Genomic DNA, 16,913 nt, shown 5'->3' with positions numbered 1-16,913 from the left:
GCACATTGTAAAAGGCAAATCCATATACTTTTCTTAAATTGTGAGCCCGCGGCACACAGGGGAGCCAGACATAATGCAGATGGAGTCCAGGTCCCCCTGTATTTGTTTTGTTGCCACTACTGAATGCAGAACCAGATGAAGCGCAAGTCTTATCTGAAACCTCTGAGACCCATGTAGTTACACCCCTGTAAGGTACAATTGAAAATAGCAATGACCCTGCCTTTTCTTATTTAAATTGAAAATTAAACACTGTGCTTTTTATGCTGTTTAATTTCCCTAGTTCATTTTTTTTTTCTTTTATATCACGCATAATATTTCCTCAACCACTTGCAGACAGAGCTATCTATATATAAGCAACAGACAAACAAACAACTACACTACGGGACCAACAAGTCTTTTGAAAAAAATATTAATTTCTGTATGCCTGTAGTGCCTGTGCTTGAATTTCTGAATTTGAGCATAGGAGTGAGGTACTGTATCTCCAGAGCTATCTGTATGTTTGATAAATACTCAAATAGCTTTACATTTCATAATACAATCATGATATACTGTTACAGACACAGGCTAAATGTGTTTATAAGCTTACTGTCTGTGTACATGTTTTTTACTGCACATTTGTTGAAATGTTAGCATCCATAAATTGAACTGTGCATCTGTTTGTAAGTTTGGTATAGTTCAGTCTGAGCTCTCTTACATTACTATTAAAATAAATAAAAATACATACTAACTTGAGAGAGATGTTCATCTACAAATTTCAGTACTATTCTACCCTTGCAATATATAGGCATATAGCAAATGTATTGCAGTTGTTTTTTGTATAATGGCATTACTCAGAGTAGTAATGATTGGTGATTACTTTGTGTTTAAACCATACATAAGTTCTTCAAATTCTAGTACTACGCTATTTATAAGTTAACATTTTTTTGGAAGTTACTCTGATCTGTAAATAAGCATAAATTTGATATAAAAGTTAATTTGATCTGGTGTTGAAAACAATATATTTTTTCACATATACATATATTAATACATAAATGCACATGTAAATACACACACACACACACACACACACATATATATATATACAGGGAGTGCAGAATTATTAGGCAAATTAGTATTTTGACCACATCATCCTCTTTATGCATGTTGTCTTACTCCAAGCTGTATAGGCTCGAAAGCCTACTACCAATTAAGCATATTAGGTGATGTGCATCTCTGTAATGAGAAGGGGTGTGGTCAAATGACATCAACACCCTATATCAGGTGTGCATAATTATTAGGCAACTTCCTTTCCTTTGGCAAAATGGGTCAAAAGAAGGACTTGACAGGCTCAGAAAAGTCAAAAATAGTGAGATATCTTGCAGAGGGATGCAGCACTCTTAAAATTGCAAAGCTTCTGAAGCGTGATCATCGAACAATCAAGCGTTTCATTCAAAATAGTCAACAGGGTCGCAAGAAGCGTGTGGAAAAACCAAGGCGCAAAATAACTGCCCATGAACTGATAAAAGTCAAGCGTGCAGCTGCCAAGATGCCACTTGCCACCAGTTTGGCCATATTTCAGAGCTGCAACATCACTGGAGTGCCCAAAAGCACAAGGTGTGCAATACTCAGAGACATGGCCAAGGTAAGAAAGGCTGAAAGACGACCACCACTGAACAAGACACACAAGCTGAAACGTCAAGACTGGGCCAAGAAATATCTCAAGACTGATTTTTCTAAGGTTTTATGGACTGATGAAATAAGAGTGAGTCTTGATGGGCCAGATGGATGGGCCCGTGGCTGGATTGGTAAAGGGCAGAGAGCTCCAGTCCAACTCAGACGCCAGCAAGGTGGAGGTGGAGTACTGGTTTGGGCTGGTATCATCAAAGATGAGCTTGTGGGGCCTTTTCGGGTTGAGGATGGAGTCAAGCTCAACACCCAGTCCTACTGCCAGTTTCTGGAAGGCACCTTCTTCAAACAGTGGTACAGGAAGAAGTCTGCATCCTTCAAGAAAAACATGATTTTCATGCAGGACAATGCTCCATCACACGCGTCCAAGTACTCCACAGCGTGGCTGGCAAGAAAGGGTATAAAAGAAGAAAATCTAATGACATGGCCTCCTTGTTCACCTGATCTGAACCCCATTGAGAACCTGTGGTCCATCATCAAATGTGAGATTTACAAGGAGGGAAAACAGTACACCTCTCTGAACAGTGTCTGGGAGGCTGTGGTTGCTGCTGCACGCAATGTTGATGGTGAACAGATCAAAACACTGACAGAATCCATCGATGGCAGGCTTTTGAGTGTCCTTGCAAAGAAAGGTGGCTATATTGGTCACTGATTTGTTTTGTTTTGTTTTTGAATGTCAGAAATGTATATTTGTGAATGTTGAGATGTTATATTGGTTTCACTGGTAAAAATAAATAATTGAAATGGGTATATATTTGTTTTTTGTTAAGTTGCCTAATAATTATGCACAGTAATAGTCACCTGCACACACAGATATCCCCCTAAAATAGCTATAACTAAAAACAAACTAAAAACTACTTCCAAAACTATTCAACTTTGATATTAATGAGTTTTTTGGGTTCATTGAGAACATGGTTGTTGTTCAATAATAAAATTAATCCTCAAAAATACAACTTGCCTAATAATTCTGCACTCCCTGTATATATATATATATATATATATATATATATACTCACATAGACATATTTAGACATAAATATCCAGTATAGGCCTTTCAATTCAAATACCTTGTGATATACTATATAGCTTTTATAGTATATACTATATAGCTTTTATTAGATTATAATGTATTGTCATTGTATTTGGTGCAACTTTTTTTTTTAGCCCTAATGCTTTACACAAGAGCTTCAGTTTTGCTAACCCTAACAGACGGCTAGATTTAGAGTTTTGTCGGTAATGACCCGCGTAGCTAACGCTGGCTTTTTTTCCCCCGCACCTTTTAAATACCGCTGGTATTGAGAGTTCACAGAATGGCTGCGTTAGGCTCCAAAAAAGGAGCGTAGAGCATAATTTACCGCCACTGCAACTCTCAATACCAGCGGTGCTTACGGACGCGGCCAGCTTCAAAAACGTGCTCGTGCACGATTCCCCCATAGGAAACAATGGGGCCGTTTGAGCTAAAAAAAACCTAACACCTGCAAAAAAGCAGCGTTCAGCTCCTAACGCAGCCCCATTGTTTCCTATGGGGAAACACTTTCTAAGTCTGCACATAACACCCTAACATGAACCCCGAGTCTAAACACCCCTAGCCTTACACTTATTAACCCCATCCAAGATGGCGTCCCTCGAATTCCGATTGGCTGATAGGATTCTAAGGTAGGAAAATTCTGATTGGCTGATGGAATCAGCCAATCAGATTCAAGTTCAATCAAATTGGCTGATCCAATCAGCCAATCAGATTGAGCTCGCTTTCTATTGGCTGATCGGAACAGCCAATCAGAATTTTCCTACCTTAATTCCGATTGGCTGATAGAATCCTATCAGCCAATCGGAATTCGAGGGACGCCATCTTGGATGACGTCCCTTAAAGGAACCTTCATTCTGTGTTAGGACATCGGAGGAAGAGGATGGATCCGCGCCGGAGGTCTTGAAGATGGAGCCGCTCGTCGTCAGATGGAAGAAGATAGAAGATGCCGCTTGGATGAAGATGTCTACCGGTCCGGATCTCCTCTTCTGCCCGGATAGGATGAAGACTTCTGCCCGATGATGGACCTCTTCAGCCGCCGCTTGGGCCAAGACTTAAGCCGGATCATGGACATCTTCAGCCCCCGCTTGGGCTTGGATGAAGACTTCGGAGCCTGGACCGATTGGTGATACCCGGCGTGGTGAAGATAAGGTAGGAAGATCTTCAGGGCCTTAGTGTTAGGTTTATTTAAGGGGGGTTTGGGTTAGATTAGGTTTTTTTTTACAGGCAAAAGAGCAGAATTCTTTGGGGCATGCCCCGCAAAAGGCCCTTTTAAGGGCTGGTAAGGTAAAAGAGCTTTTCTATTTGTATTTTAGAATAGGGTAGGGCATTTTTTTTATTTTGGGGGGCTTTGTTATTTTATTAGGGGGCTTAGAGTAGGTGTAATTAGCTTAAAATTGTTGTAATATTTTTATAATGTTTGTAAATATTTTTTTATTTTTGTAACTTAGTTCTTTTTTATTTTTGTAACTTAGTTCTTTTTTTATTTTTTGTACTTTAGTTAGTTTATGTAATTGTATTTATTTGTAGGTATTTGTATGTAATTAATTTATTGATAGTGTAGTGTTAGGTTTAATTGTAGATAATTGTAGGTATTTTATTTAATTAATTTATTGATAGTGTAGTGTTAGGTTTAATTGTAACTTAGGTTAGGATTTATTTTACAGGTAATTTTGTAATTATTTTAACCAGGTAACTATTAAATAGTTATTAACTATTTAATAGCTATTGTACCTAGTTAAAATAAATAAAAGTTACCTGTAAAATAAATATTAATCCTAAAATAGCTACAATATAATTATAATTTATATTGTAGCTATATTAGGGTTTATTTTACAGGTAAGTATTTAGCTTTAAATAGGAATAATTTATTTAATAAGAGTTAATTTATTTCGTTAGATTTCAATTATATTTAATTAGGGGGGTGTTAGTGTTAGGGTTAGACTTAGCTTTAGGGATTAATACATTTATTATAGTGTTGGCGAGGTCCGGTCGGCAGATTAGGGGTTAATACTTGAAGTTAGGTGTCGGTTATGTTAGGGAGGGCAGATTAGGGGTTAATACTATTTATTATAAGGTTTTTGAGGCGGGAGTGAGGCGGATTAGGGGTTAATAACTTTATTATAGTAGCGGTGAGGTCCGGTCGGCAGATTAGGGGTTAATAAGTGTAGGTAGGTGGCGGCAGCGACGTTTGGGGTGGCAGATTAGGGGTTAATAAATATAATATAGGGGTCGGCGGTGTTTATGGGTGTTAGTGTACTTTAGAGCACAGTAGTTAAGAGCTTAGCCCAGAAAGCTCTTAACTCCTGGCTTTTTGCTGCGGCTGGAGTTTTGTCGTTAGATTTCTAACGCTCACTTCAGCCAAGACTCTAAATACCAGCGTTAGGCAGATCCCATTGAAAAGATAGGATACGCAATTGACGTAAGGGGATCTGCGGTATGGAAAAGTCGCGGCTGTAAAGTGAGCGTTAGACCCTTTCCTGACTGACTCTAAATACCAGAGGTAGCCCAAAACCAGCGTTAGGAGCCCCTAACGCTGGTTTTGACGGCTAACGCCAAACTCTAAATCTAGCCGTTAGTTTGCGCTTGACAGGTTACATTTTGCTTTCAAATTTTAATACCACATTAAAGTTAGCGTGGTCCCGATATTGTTATTGTGACTCGCACTAACGTTAATGCGCCACTTGTAATCTAGCCCAATTTATGTATTTATTTATGTATGAGTGATATAAATATTTAATGTAAAACAATGCAAAACATAAATGATAAAAAAATATTGCTATTTGTCTGAACGATATTGTATACACTCGTGTTGTATATTCATTGAGTGATATTATTTTTGTAAAAAAATTTTTGTGCATAAACATAATTTTAGCTCAGTTTTGGAATTATTATATATCAAAAGCTATAGGATGGATGTACAGTACTTACTGGTTTTAAAAAGACACCATAAGTCCTTAGTGCCTATCTTCTCTTAAAATATCTGTATCAAATCTGTTTTGCATATTTATCTGTTGGCTTGGCAACATTTGTTTGCCATATGGCAATGTATAAAAATTATATTTTGTCACCTATTTTGCATTTAAAACTACTGAATTGATATTCTTTAAACTGTATAATTTACAGTAGTTAAAAATCAAACCTTGAATCTATAATAATATTTTCAGGTAATTTCTGAAACTGAAAAACATTGAAAGCTATTGAAATATAAATTATGGTTTCACTACTGTGTGTAGCCGTAATAAATTACAGCATATTCTGCAAATATTGAGAGGTTAAACCAAAAGTCTCTGACATTATAATCATACATTTGGCCTCTTCCAGGGAAAAGGTCGTAAGTAGCGTCTCAAGAATAAATAATTGTGTTTAGCGCTAGTGTATTGAATTGGTAAAAGAGTCTCTCTTTTTAAACATCATTACCTCAATTTTTACAAGAAATATTTTGTCTAACACAAAATTCAGCATGTTTACTTTTAACTATTACTAAGTTAAACATAAAAAAACACAGACACACATACATATGTGTCTGTGCGTGCATATGTGTATGTATGTGTGCCTGTGTGAACGTGAGTCTGTGTCTGTGTTTATGGGTGTGTGTACATGTGTGTATGTGTGCCTGTGCGTCTATGTGTTTGTGCATGTGTGTGCATGTGTGTCTGTGTGCAGGTGTGAGTGTGTGTCTGTGTGTGTGTACATGTGTGTATGTGCATGTATGTAAGTTTGTACATGTGTGTGTATGTGTTTCTGTGTGTAAGTGTCTGTGTGTACATGTGTGTATGTGTGTGCCTATGTGTAAGTAAGTGTGTGTGGGTGTGTGTACATGTGTGTATGTGTGTCTGTGCATGTATGTGTGTGTCTGTGTGTTTGTGCATGTGTGTGTCTGTGTGAGTGTGTGTGTACATGTGTGTATGTGTGAGTCTGTGTGTACGTGTAGGTGAGTGTGTGTGGGTGTGTGTACATGTATGTATGTGTCTGTACGTTTGTGCATGTGTGTGTATGTGTCTGTGTGTACGTGTAAGTTAGTGTGCATGTGACAGTGTGTGGTGTGTACATGTGTGTATGTGTGTATCTGTGTGTTTGTGCAGGTTTGTATGTCTGTGCGTGTATGTGTGCACCTGTGTGTACGTATAAGCAAGTGTGTGTACATGTGTCTGTGCATGTATGTGTGTCTGTGTTTGTGCATGTGTGTGATGTGTGTACGTGTGAGTGTGTTGGTGCATGTGTGTGTCTGTGTGTAAAAGTAAATGAGTGTGTGTCTGTAAACAGAATTCTTAAACAAAAAATAGATGTTTTTACAGTATTTTACATTTTATATTATAGGCAGTAAAATTGTGATAAACTCTGATGCTAATGTTTTTTTATTTCTATAGCTATATAGAAGAATAAATAATTTCTTGAGTCAACTGCCTAACGGAAATGTCACATGAGCCATGCAAGTCAACCACTGTCTTGTGAGAATCTCTGCTGCCATAGCAACCATATTTATTCTTCTTCTGCTATTGTTTAAATTAGGGTAATCCTAGTGACAATAGCTGCATTATAAAAAGCTTATGGGACAGATAACTGCTCGCTCTTTAGATCTTCTTTAAGACTGGAAATGAAGTGTCACTTAGCAGTTCATATGCAACTGATAATAACAGTTATTAAAGCAACTTACTATTTATCTAATTCCCAGGATCTCATTCACAAATGCTAAGGCTGTAGTTTGTAGATTTTATGATGGCACTAAATGATTATAAACAGAGCGGTTAACATTTTTGGGCAACTGAATTGTAATTGTAAAGACATGAGCTGTGGTTTAAAGGATCATTAAACAAAAATTGTAAACTACATGATTTTGAACCTTCATATCTGAGAAAAATTTTACAATGAAAACTGCAGCATTTTTGTATATTATATGAATATAGACAAAGGTTTCTTGTCACTAGCTCAATATCTGCCCTCGGACCGCTGAAACACAGCACTTTTGTTGGGGTGTGGGCGTGACTGTCCGTGTTTCCTTAGTAGTTTACGTCGTTTGGGGTGTCTCAGGTTTTGACACTCATCCTAGGTTCTCCTTCCAACTTGCGTCACGTAAATCCCATGTCTCTCCTCACTGCACAGCGCGTCCCCCTGGCTTTTTAGGTAGAGGTGCATAGCAAGCACTTTAATACTAATAATTAAAGTGAATAAAGTGGTTTATTCACTTTTTGAAAACAGTCCCCCCCTTGCGAATCAATCACTACTATTAAACAGACCGCACACAGGTATGTAGCGAACGTTGATATACATAACAATTACTTTATACATATTTATACATAATATACATTTGTTTTCTCTCCCGCTGTGCGGTCTTGAGCACATACACGCATTGATCGCGTTTTTTAATGTTTTGCGAGTTCTTTTGTACATGACTAAGAGCCTAGTGCAGGCTTGAAATGTTGTATGTGTTATTGGGACCCTATATGAAAAAATAAAGGTCTTTTAATGAAGATGGTGGCTGGAGTCTTCTGAAATTTGTGGATATTGGTTGACACACTCACAGGTATCGCTCATTTGATTGATTATGTGTTTGGTATATATAGCAAGTGATATGTAACTACAGTATTAAGCCTGATGAAACAGCCACTGGTAGGCTGAGAAACGCGTTGCTGTTTTTAATTTGTTTTTATTAAAGTACGTTTTTAAACTTGCTGGCATTCACTTTTTTACCATTAACAATATTATTGAATGGTACAAGACCACTTTGGGATTGAGCTTCCTGATCCATCCTCCTGCTTTTTTTTTTTTCCGGAGACCAGTCAGCTGGGTGACAGTTTGATTCCAGTCTGCACTATTTGCACCAAGAGGGGTGCCCACCTAAATGTGAGTGGAATATTTCATACACATTTTATATACCACTCCTACAATACTAGGCCATGTGGCGCATCTGTTTCCTCTCATCTCCTACGGAGTTTTGCATATTGTCTTATGTTTATTCATTTCACTGATTTCCCTGTCCCCCAGAACAAAATAATCCTTTATAACCAATCACAAACTAATATTCAGATATAGCACAAACTCTGTTTGCAAATACGCAGTTGAGAAAGACTGGGGAAGCCTGCCCTTATCTCTCCCCTTAAAGGGATACTAAACCCAAATATTTTTTCTTTAACGATTCAGTTAGAGCAGCCAATTTTAAGCAACTTTCTAATTTACTTCTATTATTAAAAAAATCTTTGTTCTCTTGCTATCTTTATATGAAAAAGCAGGTATCTAAGCATAGGAGCTGGCCCATTTTTGGTTCAGCATCCTGGGTAACGCTTGCTGATTTGTGGCTACATTTAGCCACCAATCAGCAAGCACTATCCAGGAATGGATGCAGACCCAAAAATGGACCGGTTCCATAGGTTACAATTCTGGTTTTCAAATAAAGATACTAAGAGAACAAAGAAACATTGATATTAGGAGTAAATTAGAAAGTTGCTTAAAATTGCATGCTCTATCTAAATCATGATTTTTTTTTTTTTGCTTTAGTAAAGGTAGTTTAGCACTGATTCAACTTAGTTACTATTGCAAAGAATAATTCTCCTATCATGATTGTTGATGCAAAACTGATAATCCACCTTTTACAACTGCTGAGAATCTTGGGGGGTGAAGTAAACAAAAGCTTACATAAATTGCCTAATGTGTTAACCCAAACCTCCCTGGAAGAAAGTGAAAGAAGCACAATTTTAGGATGTATTTTACCACAAAAAGCAGCAAAATTATTTATGAATTTATATTGCAATAATGTTTCACTTGCAACAATGAAACATTTTATAATTGTTAAAATGTCAGGTGTAATGGTCATTAATGATGAAAGAATAAAGAGACATTCCAAAGCAATGTGCTTGTACCATTACTGACTGAAGCGTGATGTGTTTCACCCTGAAAAAAATAAAATGAAATGTATATATATATATATATATATATATATATATATAGGCTATGTTGATTGACAACCCCTGCTAGCGAATCTGCAGGGGGCGGCATTGTACCAGCAGTTCACAAGAAAAACTGTGTTTTGTTATTTAAAGGGACAGTCTAGTCCAAAATAAACTTTTATGATTCAGATAGGGCATGTCATTTTAAACAATTTTCCAATTTACTTTGATCACCAATTTTGCTTTGTTTTCTTGGTATTCTTAGTTGAAAGCTAAACCTAGGAGTTTCATATGCTAGTTTCTAAGCCCTAAGCCCTTGATGGCCGCCTCTTCTCTTAGGGCATTTTTACAGTTTTTCACCACTGGATGGTGTAAGTTCATGTGTGTCATATAGATAAGACTGTGCTCACGCAGTTGAGAGGTTTTATGGTGTTGTGGTGGGAGTTTTGGGACGGGGGGCATTAAAATGCACCTTCGCCTGTGTAGATCCTTGAAGATCCTTGAACCGGACATGACGGCTAAATCTGTGTCTGTATTACATGTTTAAACCTTAATACCATAAATAATAACAGGTTATTATATACTCCTTGCGTATATAATGAGTTTGTAAATTAAAGAGAAATGCTTAAATAATGCATTACACTTTAACTAAACCCCTTAGACTTTAGTTGACTAAAATTTACTGGAGATTAAGCCGACTAAAACTAGACTAAAACAATTCAGATGACTAAAATATGACTAAAACTAAAATGGCATTTTAGTCAGAAGACTATGACTAAAACTAAATCAAAATTTTCCTGTCAAAATTAACACTGTCAGACACTGAGCATCAGCTGGCTGAGCATCATGGCAAATGTAGTTCCAAAACCTCTGGAGCACCAAGGTTGGACACCCATAGTCTAGACATTCCTGGAGCCCTTATGGTTGGAGTGCATGCTACATCCAAGTTAGGCAGTTAGCCTGGGCCCTGGCTGCGACAGGCAAGTGGTGGATGGAGTGACGTCCCCAGGTGGGGGCCTGAGGAAGCTCCTCCACTTGGATTGGGCCAAATAGCACTGATATACCCTCTCGTCCATGGGTCCTGACCAGCTAGTTTCCATCTTAGTTTCCAGCCGCAAATAAAAGTTAGGGCATTTAATCCCTTATGCAATGTGCATGTGGTGTTTGAGGAGACACATAGTTCTAAATATTCCTTCCCGCCCTGCTATTGGTGAATAGAATTGCATAGGTGATTAGAAAATCCAGCCTACATTTAGGGGCAGAAGTTAGAGCTGTTTGGCAGAGAAATAAAAATATAACTTTTATACTGAAGCAATCTTTAAAATCAAAGTAAGTGGGATAAAATATGTAAACCTTTACCTAGCGGATGATGTGTTTTTATTAACTGAAAAAAAGAAAATAGTTATAACCCTTTAAGAAGTGTGTATATCTATATCTATTCTATCATCAATACATCTGTCTGTCTATCTATCTATCTATCTATCTATCTATCTATCTATCATCTATCTATATGTAACGTCCCTTCAATAGTCATTGCAGTTTTACCAAACATTCCGGATTTCATTTTCTGTATTTTTTAGTTGAATACTAGAATGAAACAGATAGTAGGTCAGCCATCCTCCTATTATTATGAATGGAAGGCAAGCCGGCTAGCCGCTATTTATCCTGAAACCAGCAGAGCTGTCTATGGTGCTGCTCATTATCATTAATGACTCAACACTCTGAACAGTGGTGCCTCTTCTTAATTTATTTAAATGAAATTACCGTAGTTCTATGTACATTAAATATCATCTGTCTTGGTTTGCATCCTATTTTAGAAATCATTAAATGATATACTTTCTGCCCAAATAACACACGTCAACAATTAAAAGTAACTGAATTTGTGTTTTCTATGCAGTAGTCAGCTGGTCTATTTGCATAATATTATATTGTTTTAATTATTATATTATCATATTCCAACAATTTATTTTTCTTTTTTCTTTATGTAATATACACCTGATTAGCTAAGTGATTTTGACAAAACTGAATTTCCTACATAGTGGATATTAAAATATTTAAAGGGACACTGAACCCAAAATGTTTTCTTTTGTAATTCAGATAGAGCATGCAATTTTAAGCAACTTTCTAATTTACTCCTATTATAAATTTCTCGTCATTCTCTTGCTATCATTATTTGAAAAAGAAGGCATCTAAGCTTTTTTTTTTGGTTTCAGTACTCTGGACAGCAATTTTTTATTGGTGGATGAATTTAGCCACCAATCAGAAAGGACAACCCAGGTTGTTCACAAAAAATGGGCCGGCATCTAAACTTACATTCATGCATTTCAAATAAAGATACCAAGAGAATGAAGAAAATTTGATAATAGGAGTAAATTAGAAAGTTGCTTAAAATTTCATGCTCAATCTGAATCACCAAAGAATTTTTTTGGGTACAGTGTCCCTTTAATGTATATGCTTCAATAGAGCCTTTCAATTGCCTCACTGTGACTACACTTTCTTTATGGGTATAACTAAAGTTGTGATTTAACCATGCCCCACTGGCATCCCCACAGCATAAGTATTTTTTTCTTGTATATGTGCGTGTCGGTGATACTCTAAACCAGCCATGGGTTGTTGACCAGTCTACAGAAGATAATACCACAGATCACTGTCTTTAGAAGAGAGAACATTTTCGCGAGCATATTCCTTTTGGCTCTTGGCAAGCTATGAAAGTGTCATTTGTAGGAGGTTTACAGTACTGACCTGACCTCTTCTATGTAACTGGAAACAAATCTCAATCAATGCCCGTGCTTGTATTTGGAGACTTTGACTCGGACACAATATATACCTGCTGGATGAAGAGGCCTGATTGTTGTTTGAAGGACATTGTTTTCTATAAGGATAAAGCTGTTCTGCATAAGAGCAGGTATTGAATAGCAAATTATTCTTCATTACTGACCCAGACATGAGAGGGTAGAGTTAGCATGTATAGGTTTGCAGATACTTATGTTGTTTTTGTTTACATAATCAGTTCACAACTGAGTGAGATCTTCCCTGCCTTTCTTTATTATTATCATTTATTTGTAGAACGCCAACAGATTCCGCAGATTTCTTTACTAAGCTACGGAATTTGGTGGCGCTATACAAATAAATGATAATAATAATTATCATTATTATTCTAAGGTTTATAGGTTGCAGTATTAACCTTTTTATCATACCTGTTTGTCTTTATGCTGCAGTCATTTTCTTTCAATAGCCCATTATTTGACTCTTTATATTATATAGAAGCACTCTGACTGCTATTGCTATACTGCTATATTTTGTGCCTTTTTACATAGATTCAGCTAACTATATGTTAAAGACATGTTGCTCTTTTCATGGGATATATAATTCCTCTTTCTCCCTCAGCCGGCGTGGGAGATGGGGGATTGTGTATGGCAGTCTTTAAGTAGAGATAGCCAGCTCTAAATTCCCATACCCTTATTTACTTAATAACATATACTATCTAATGGTGACAGGTTGTGGATTATGTATGTAGTATCTAGACAAACTCTTAATTTTATATTTCATATATGCATATAAACATCTTCATGTCCCTCTCTAAAAGAAGTTTCTATAAAGCCATGTAAGGTACACTCCTAATACATTTGAGAGATGGGAGTACCATTTTGTTGTAAAATCATGGTGAACCAACATAGTGTGCTAGTGCCTAGCTTATAGGTAGACTGCATAATTCACTGAGAAAAATAATGAATAAGTGTCCCCAGATTTTCCTATGCAATATCTAAATTGTTCGTATATAGTCAATTCTAGCTAATGGTTATTATTATATTTTCATTAGGCCCAAAAGAGGCCTCTTAGTTAAACTAGACTCCCTGCTATATCATAGATGAGTAAGGCTGGGTGTAAGAGTGACCCCTTTTTGTAAATGGGAGGACCCTATCTTAAAGTGATGGTACATTTAGCTAAGTAACTTTTAATATATTGAAAGTGCATATAATTTTAAACATATTGATGCACTTATTTTTGTCCAAAACAAAATTAATCTTTTATTAAACCCCTTTTTTGTGAAGCTCTGTCACCTGCTACACTGTTACACAATGACAGTTTTTAAAACATTTTTGGTAATCCAGTGCTTCAGTTCTGATATTTACTATAAGATTAGTTTCCCTTTAAGAATTCTATACACACACTGTAACAGGCATATTTTACAAACAGGAATTACTGCATGAAATCTAACGTAGAAATAGGAGATTTTCTACAAACCAGCAACATAAAACATACATTACTATGCTATGCAAACGTGGATTTTTTTATAATCCGTACCTTTAAGCCTTTAGTTCATTTCTCTGCATGCTTTGTGGCAGGTGTTCAAATAATTCCTTCATTAACTATTTATAATTCACCATAGATCATGAATCTCACGTCCTGGGAAGAAGTGTTGACGAATACTAAGGAATGCTACAGTTCTATTCACAGCACGGTGTTACTAAGCAAAGCATTGTCTTAATGAAGGAACCTGACAATGTGCAAGAACAATTACAGTGATTAAATAAAGAGATATGTAACCTTTAAATCACTGCAAGACATTCTACACATTTTATTACCTAATGTATTTTTACGTTGTGTTCCTATTTTCCCTATAACTGTAATAAGATTTATCACATTTTACTGCTGTAAAACATGCATGTTAAATTGTCCTATTTCTTTAATGCAGTTGTTTGTTTTGCAGTTGAATAACCAATTACTATTGTCTAGATTACAAGTAGGGATGGCCGAATGATTTGCAACATTCGAAATTTGAACTAATTTTAACACGTTCGTTCATTACAAATGTCTAATGTTTGAACATCATTCTAACATTCGTTGTATGTAATAGTATTTCTAATGCTTTCTTTAAATGTAATAATCTATTCAAATTTTTCTAATAATTTGATTCAAAGGCCCCTAGTTATCAAGACGTCAAACTCAAATACGCTGGAATTCCGCAGCGTATTTGTGGCGAGGCTGATTCGCCTTAGTTATCAAGCACTGCTGCCCGGCAAAAGTAGTATATAATGACGTAAGCTTCGATCCGCCGGACTCAGTCTGACACAGATCGATTCTTACGTCACTCCAGATGTTCCGCACACAAGTTCGGCACAATCTGACTACTTTTACTAGTTATCAACTGACTAGCAGGTACGCTCGACACTTTTCCGGCCCAGCGTACCTGGTTTTCAATCCGCCGCCCTGGAGGCGGCGGATCCCATAGGAATCAATGGGAGTCTGACCATAGCGAAAATTCATGTTCGCTGCTGCCCGACATCCCATTGATTCCTATGGGAAACGTCTGCACCTAACACCCTAACATGTACCCCGAGTCTAAACACCCCTAATCTGTCCCCCCCTACACTACCGCAACTAAATACATTTATTACCCCCTAAACCGCCGCTCCCAGACCCTGCCGCAACTTACATTATACATATTAACCCCTAATCTGCCGCCCACTACACTGCCGCAACTAAATAAAGTTATTCCCCCCTAAACCGCCGCTCCCGGACCCCGCCGCAACTATAATAAATATGTTAACCCCTAAATCTCCGCTCCCGGACCCCGCCGCCACCTACATAAAACCTATTAACCCCTATCCTGCCCCCCCTACACCGCTGCACCTATAATGCATTTATTAACCCCTATCCTGCCCCCCTACACCGCCGCCACTATAATAAAATTATTAACCCCTAAACCTTAGTCTAACCCTAACCCTAACAACCCCCTAACTTAAATATTAATTAAATACATCTAAATATTATAACTTTTATTAACTAAATTATTCCTATTTAAAACTAAATACTTACCTGTAAAATAAACCCTAAGATAGCTACAATATAAATAATAATTATATTGTAGCTATCTTAGGATTTATTTTTATTTTACAGGCAAATTTCAATTTATTTTAACTAGGTACAATAGCTATTAAATAGTTATTAACTATTTAATAGCTACCTAGTTAAAATAAAGACAAATTTACCTGTAAAATAAAAACTAACCTAAGTTACAATTACACCTAACACTACACTATCATTAACTAAATTATTCCTATTTAAAACTAAATACTTACCTGTAAAATAAACCCTAAGATAGCTACAATGTAATTAATAATTACATTGTAGCTATTTTAGGATTTATATTTATTTTACAGGTAACTTTGTATTTATTTTAGCTAGTTAGAATAGTTATTAAATAGTTATTAACTATTTAATAACTACCTAGCTAAAAGAAATACAAAATTACCTGTAAAATAAATCCTAACCTAAAGTTACAATTAAACCTAACACTACACTATCATAAAATTAATTAAATAAATTACCTACAAATAACTACAATTAAATACAATTAAATAAACTAACTAAAGTACCAAAAATAAAAAAAATAAGTTACAAAAAAAAATAAAAAATAAGTTACAAACATTTCAAAAATATTACAACAATTTTAAACTACTTACACCTAATCTAAGCCCCTAATAAAATAACAAAGCCCCCCAAAATAAAAAATGCCCTACCCTATTCTACATTAAAAAGTTAACAGCTCTATTACCTTACCAGCCCTTAAAAGGGCCTTTTGCGGGGCATGCCCCAAAGAAATCAGCTCTTTTGCCTGTAAAAAAAAATACAACCCCCCAACATTAAAACCCACCACCCACATACCCCTACTCTAACTTAAACCCCCTTAAATAAACCTAACACTACCCCCCTGAAGATCATCCTACTTTTAGCCGTCTTTAGCCAGCCGACCACCGATGGAACAGAAGAGGATATCCGCAGTGGCCGAAGTCTTCATCCAAGGGGCGCTGAAGAAGTCTTCCATCCGATTGAAGTCATCATCCAAGGGGCGCTGAAGAAGTCTTCCATCCGATTGAAGTCATCATCCAAGGGGTGCTGAAGAAGTCTTCCATCCGATTGAAGTCATCATCCAGGCGGTGTCTTCAATCTTCATCCATCCTGAGCGGAGCCATCTTCAGACGAGCCAACGCGGAGCCATCCTCTTCAACCGACGAATGACGGTTCCTTTAAGTGACGTCATCCAAGATGGCGTCCCTCGAATTCCGATTTGCTGATAGGATCAGCCAATCGGAATTAAGGTAGGAAAAATCTGATTGGCTGATTTAATCAGCCAATCAGATTGAAGTTCAATCTGATTGGCTGATCCAATCAGCCAATCAGATTGAGCTCGCATTCTATTGGCTGATCGGAACAGCCAATAGAATGCAAGCTCAATCTGATTGGCTGATTAAATCAGCCAATCAGATTTTTCCTACCCTCGAATTCCGATTTGCTGATAGGATTCTATCAGCTAATCGGAATTAAGGTAGGAAAAA

At 36.7% G+C, this 16,913-nt stretch overlaps 1 protein-coding gene across 1 annotated transcript in view; it reads right to left on the bottom strand.

Annotated features, from left to right (window-relative positions):
* Window positions 1-16,913, bottom strand: part of BEGAIN (brain enriched guanylate kinase associated) — a 507,736-nt gene that overhangs the window by 344,420 nt on the left and 146,403 nt on the right. The window lies entirely within an intron of this gene.

The sequence above is a fragment of the Bombina bombina genome, chromosome 1 (assembly GCF_027579735.1).
Source record: "Bombina bombina isolate aBomBom1 chromosome 1, aBomBom1.pri, whole genome shotgun sequence".
NCBI classification, from domain to species: domain Eukaryota; kingdom Metazoa; phylum Chordata; class Amphibia; order Anura; family Bombinatoridae; genus Bombina; species Bombina bombina.
This window is presented reverse-complemented; position numbering and strand designations above follow the sequence as displayed.